Here is a 5,958-nt window from a genome sequence, read left to right as displayed (position 1 = left end):
TCAGTTTCGCTTTTTTATTTCATTTTTTGTTCTTTTTACGCATATTTCTTGTTTTTTCTTGCAGGTATTATATGAACCGAGGTTCAAGCACACCTCTGTTACCTCCATTCGAAGACCCGGAATCCGCTCATAGGAAGAACAATGGTAAGCCGTTGAAGACTCAAACCCGCCAAGGAAATCACCTTTTAAAGACCTTAAATCGGTCTTTAGGAAGAAGAAAAGTAAGAAAGCAGGTGAGTCTAGCAGTCAAAAGAGCGTGGAAAGAAAGTAGTAGAGTTTTGAAGAAAATTCGATCCCAAAAGTAACCAATTACGAGTCAGAATACGAAGAAGAAAGCGAGCAAGAAGGCGAACCCAACAACACCAAGGTGGACATTGCCGACCTCTCGATGGAGGCGTACAAAAAGAGGATTCGAGAGAACACTGGTCTGGGGCTTGTGCAACCCGCCATACCCGCCACAGCCACATTTGAACTTAAGGGGCACATCCTCTCTGCATTGAAGGAGATTCCTTTCATCGGAAAGGATCATGAAGATGCCATAAGCATCTCGATGAAGTTAACAACATCGCTAATACTTTAATATTCCTAATGTACCAAGAGAAACGATGTACTTAAGGATGCTCCCTGTCACCTTTAAAGGAGTTGCAAAGCATTGATTGAAAGCACTACCACCGCGCGCGATTACTGCATGGGCAAAAATGTGTGAAGAATTTTTAGAACAATTTTGTCCAAATTCTAAAGTTGCTATACTCAAAAAAGGCCATTGAAAATTTTGAACAACAAATAGGTGAGTCGCTATACGAAGCATGGGAGAGCTACAAGGTTCTAATTAGGAATTGCCCACAAAATAACCTCAATGTGCAACAAGAAGTATCAACCTTTTATGATGGGGTAAACGTCACCACTAGATAACTCCTTCACTATCAAGGCCATTAAGAAAGAAAAATATGGCTGAAGTTTGGGAACTTATTGAAAAATTCTCTAAGCACTCTAGAGAATATCATAACCCAAGGAATGACTCAACTCGAGCGATGTTGAATGCTATAACCGGTGATATGGCAGCAGTGATGGAGAAAGTAGGGAGTATGGATCGAAGAATGACTAAGATGGACCAATCCATTCATGCCATTAGAGTGGTATGTGATAACTGTAGAGGACCTCATCTTACTAAGGATTGTGATCTTGATGAGAACGGGAACCGGAAAGCTCAAGTGTGTTACTCAAGCAGTGATAGATATGATGATGACTGGCGAAAATGCAAGAAAGAATGGCTACCCTATGATGAGTACAAGAAGGCGAAGGAGGAAAAGTATAAGAAAAAAGAAAGCGGTTTTTATCAAAAGGAGGAGTCGCTGCTAGAAAAGAAGTTAGACTTTAAAGATATGCTTACAAGATTTGCAATTGCATCCGAAAAAAGGCATAACGATACCGAATGTGCATTTAAAGATCAACAAAGCATGATTAAAGAGCACCAAATTATGATGAAACATCAGGAAGCCCTACCTAGGAATCACCAAGCCTCCATTCTCAACATTGAAAAACAGCTAAGCCAACTTGCACTTCAAAGAAATGAGAGACGACCGAGTGGACTTCCTAGTAATACCGAAAATAATCCGAAAGGCTCACATATAAACATCGTGACAACTAGGAGCGGAAAGATTTTTACTACTCTAGCCCTATTTAGGAACAAGATCCTAAATTGGTGCAAGAGGAAGAATCAGAAACTCAAAAATTGAAAAATCCCAACCCGACTCGTCGAGTCACATACATGGACTCGATGAGTCCCCCACATGAACAGAAAAATAAACCTCCTGTTAAGCCATATCAGCCTCAATTACCATTTCCAGGTCGAGCCAGGCAAGAGAAACACAATATTGATTATAAGAAGTTCCTGGAACACGTAAAAGCCCTTCAAATTAATATGCCATTCATCGATGCGGCTGCACAAATGCCTAAGTATGCTAAAATTTTAAAGGAGCTTCTTACAAATAGAAATAAGATGGAAGAAGTGAAGAAGGTGGTTTGTCACACCCCTGAACCGTCAGAAAAACAACGACAGAAACTTCTGGGGGCGACGTCATGCGTAGTATCACAACAATCATATCATAGCAATTAAAGTAAACACAACCATTACATTACAATAAGAATATTTACATCATTTTGAAAACATAGTTTGTATACATATATATAAACAAAAGATAAAAACAAGACTCCAAAATGCTCCGTCTTCTCCAAAAGATGGCAAGGTACCTGTCTATTGGTGTCCTGTGAATACAAGTGGTTTTCAAAACGTATCAGCATAAAGCTGGTGAGTTCATAAACATGTTTTTGTATTGAAAACTAGTCACCGAGTTTATATAAATGATTCCTTTCCATTATAAGTAAATTGTTGTTTGTTATCGAAAATCGTTGTTATCAAGTTCTGAATATGAAAGTATGTTTACCAAGAAATTCTCATATTTTCTAACATGTTTGAACTTCTATATGAAATGTATATTCTATTTGAAAATCCTGGTTACCACCAGTATGTATAGTAGTTTTATTTCTTAAAATAACACCATAGACTGTGTCCCTAGAATACCCTCCAGTAAATAGATATGTAGTTTTATTAATTACAATAAAACTATGGAAGCATGAAATCCTATGAACAAAGGTTAGTTTATACTTATTGTGAGTCGTATAACCATATTAATATGATCGGTAACCTCCTTGATGTTTCTTTAGGCATCGTATGTATACAAAATTTGTCACCCCAGGCGTGCTCGCCCAACTGTAGCTAACAGTTCAGGTGAGGTATTGTCGGTCCCGAATAGATCTATTCACAAATTTTACGTTCTCCATCCAGGAGACTCTGGTTATACTATCGGTGAGGATTTATTGGTACCCCGAGGGGCATAACGAAGAGAAGTCTCACAATCTTGTTATAGCTGGTATATATGTTGTTTGGTTGTTCTCTAATTCGAAATCATTTGTAACAGTGTAGGGTATAAATAATTATACATAAAATAAATATTTAGCAAGATATTCTAGTTTTGTATTCGTAGAAATGAATAACTACATTTGACATAGTTTATATGTTTGGATTTGGATGAAGTTTGAATGTGTAAGACCGGTACTGAAAAATCCCAAACTATACCTATTATAGTTTGAAGGTTTAGTGACGTTGATGTATTGTTTTGAAAACTATGCAATTATAATTAGAAGACGTCCCTTATGCTCCACATATTACAAAAGGGATAAATGTATCTAAACATTTGAGAGAAAACCGTTGTAATTGCATCAGTTTTGAAGTTATGAAAGCCTTTATGTTTGGCTTGTATTGCCCCCCTGAAAACATGAAAAACTCGGAAAAGCATAAGGCAATAAACTCACTGTTGGTTGGATTCAGAGGATTGAACTGGACGATTTTTGTGTTGCTGTATGTTAACGGAAATCCTAATATCAAATGAATACATATATGTATTTAAATTAGCGATTTTGTTAGATAAGTGTTAGAAAAACATTTGGTTTTGGTTAAGGAATGTCATCGGGAATTGGTTGGATCGAGGAAAACATACTTTTTCCCACGAATGAGTTGTTTACGGCCGTAAAGGGAGTTTACGGCCATGAACTGGGTTTGTGTTCCATGGGTTTACGTCCCATGGGTTTGCGGTCTAAGGGTTTACGGCCGAAGGCTTTACACCCGTAAACACTAGACGAGATGTGTGATTTTCGGTGTTTCAGGGTCCTTTCTAGCCTCTTGGAATTATTCTAAGACTTGTGCAAAGCTCAAAGTAGGATTTAAAGGCAAATATTCGACCTAAAATGGAGGTTACGGTCATTGAAGGGTGTACGGTCGTAAACCCATTCCAGGTTTATGATTTGGGTCGGTTCCAGGTCAAAAATCAGTGGTTTCCAATAAACATTAAGCATGAAGGGTAGTTACTTACTGAAAGAGGCTTGGAATGAGGTTTTTAGCCACCAAACACTAGTGTGTGTTATCGGGGTTCTTGGTGAGAGAGAATATCTAGCAAAGACGAAGTTATATGGAATGAATCATGGATTCAACACTAGAAAAGGGATTAAAACACAAAAGAGGTGAAGAATCACTTAAATTCTTGAGGGTTCTTGATCAAACTCGAGATTCTAGAGAGAGATAGTAGATAGAAAAGGCTTCCTAGAGTGTCAAAAGGGTGAAATGGAGGCCACTTAACCCATATATAAGGTGAGTTTACGGCCAGGGGTGGGGGTCCACAAGGCAATGACTGCAAACAGAGTTTACGACCATAAACTCGCCCTAGGCCGTGAACTCGTGGCTTTTCGAGGGAATCGAGAGTTTTTCGGATGCTTTTTCGTTTTCCGACACGTATGTAATTATGACAATAACCTTAGTTGATTTACTTAATCCAAGAATTTGACGGAAAAATTTAATAAAAAATTTAAATTTATTCACAGAAGTGGGTTACAATAACGGAATAAATTTCGGGTTGTCACATCATCCCCCCTTTAGCTTTGACTCGTCAAGTCCAATCGCAGCTACTCGATGATTCCAAGGCAAAATTTTCAGTTTCACTTTTTTATTTCATTTTTTGTTCTTTTTACGCATATTTCTTGTTTTTTCTTGCAGGTACTATACGAACCGAGGTTTAAGCACACCTCTGTTACCTCCATTCGAAGACCCGGAATCCGCTCATAGGAAGAACAATGGTAAAGCCGTTGAAGACTCAAACCCGCCAAGGAAATCACTTTTCAAGGACCTTAAATCGGTCTTTAGGAAGAAGAAAAGCAAGAAAGCAGGTGTGTCTAGAAGTCAAAAGAGCGTGGAAAGAAAGTTCTAGAGTTTTGAGGAAAATTCGATCCCAAAAGTAACCGGATACGAGTCAGAATACGAAGAAGAAAGCGAGCAAGAAGGCGAACCCAACAACACCAAGGCGGACATTGCCGACCTCTCGATGGAGGCGTACAAAAAGAGGATTCGAGGCAACACCGGTCTGGGGCTTGTGCAACCCGCCATACCCGCCGCTGCCACATTTGAACTTTATGGGCACATCCTCTCTGCATTGAAGGAGATTACTTTCATCAAAAAGGATCATGAAGATGCTATAAGCATCTCGATGAAGTTAACAACATCGCCAATACTTTAATATTCCTAATGTACTAAGAGAAACAATGTTCTTAAGGATTCTCCCTATCACCTTTAAAGGAGTTGCAAAGGATTGGTTGAAAGCACTACCACCGAGCATGATTACTGCATGGGCAAAAATGCGTGAAGAATTTTTAGAGCAATTTTGTCCACAATCTAAGGTTGCTAAACTCAAAAAAGGCCATTGCAAATTTTGAACAACAAATGGGTGAGTCGCTATACGAAGCATGGGAGAGCTACAAGGGTCTAATTAGGAATTGCCCACAAAATAACCTCAATGTGCAACAAGAAATATCAACCTTTTATGATGGGGTAAACGTCACCACTAGATAACTCCTTCACTATCAAGGCCATTAAGAAAGAAAAATATGGCTGAAGTTAGGGAACTTATTGAAGAATTCTCTAAGCACTCTAGAGAATATCATAACCCAAGGAATGACTCAACTCGAGCAGTGTTGAATGCTATAACCGGTGATATGGCAGCAGTGATGGAAAATTTGGAGAGCATGGATCGAAGAATGACTAAGATGGACCAATCCATCCATGCCATTAGAGTGGTATGTGATAACTGTAGAGGACCTCATCTTACTAAGGATTGTGATCTTGATGAGAACGGGAACCGGAAAGCTGTTACTCAAGCAGTGATAGATATGATGATGATTGGCGAAAACGCAAGAAAGAATGGCTACCCTATGATGAGTACAAGAAGGCGAAGGAGGAAAAGTATAAGAAAAAAGAAAGAGGTTTTTATCAAAAGGAGGAGCCGCTGCAAGAAAAGAAGTTAGACTTTGAAGATATGCTTACAAGATTTGCAATTGCATCCGAAAAAAGACATA

General features: G+C 38.7%; 2 non-coding genes across 2 annotated transcripts; both read right to left on the bottom strand.

The window, feature by feature from the left end:
* Positions 1 to 746: 746 nt before the first annotated feature.
* Positions 747 to 854, bottom strand: LOC145037996 (small nucleolar RNA R71). Its single transcript, XR_013679101.1, has one exon. It is a non-coding gene; the product is annotated as a small nucleolar RNA R71 (small nucleolar RNA).
* Positions 855 to 5,289: 4,435 nt separating this feature from the next.
* LOC145037941 (small nucleolar RNA R71) lies at positions 5,290 to 5,397 on the bottom strand. Its single transcript, XR_013679051.1, has one exon. It is a non-coding gene; the product is annotated as a small nucleolar RNA R71 (small nucleolar RNA).
* Between the last annotated feature and the right edge of the window lie 561 nt (positions 5,398 to 5,958).

This window comes from Lactuca saligna, chromosome 3 (genome assembly GCF_052625555.1).
Source record: "Lactuca saligna cultivar CGN05327 chromosome 3, ASM5262555v1, whole genome shotgun sequence".
NCBI lineage: Eukaryota > Viridiplantae > Streptophyta > Magnoliopsida > Asterales > Asteraceae > Lactuca > Lactuca saligna.
Note: the sequence above shows the minus strand (reverse complement) of the source record. Positions and strands in the feature narration are given on the sequence as shown.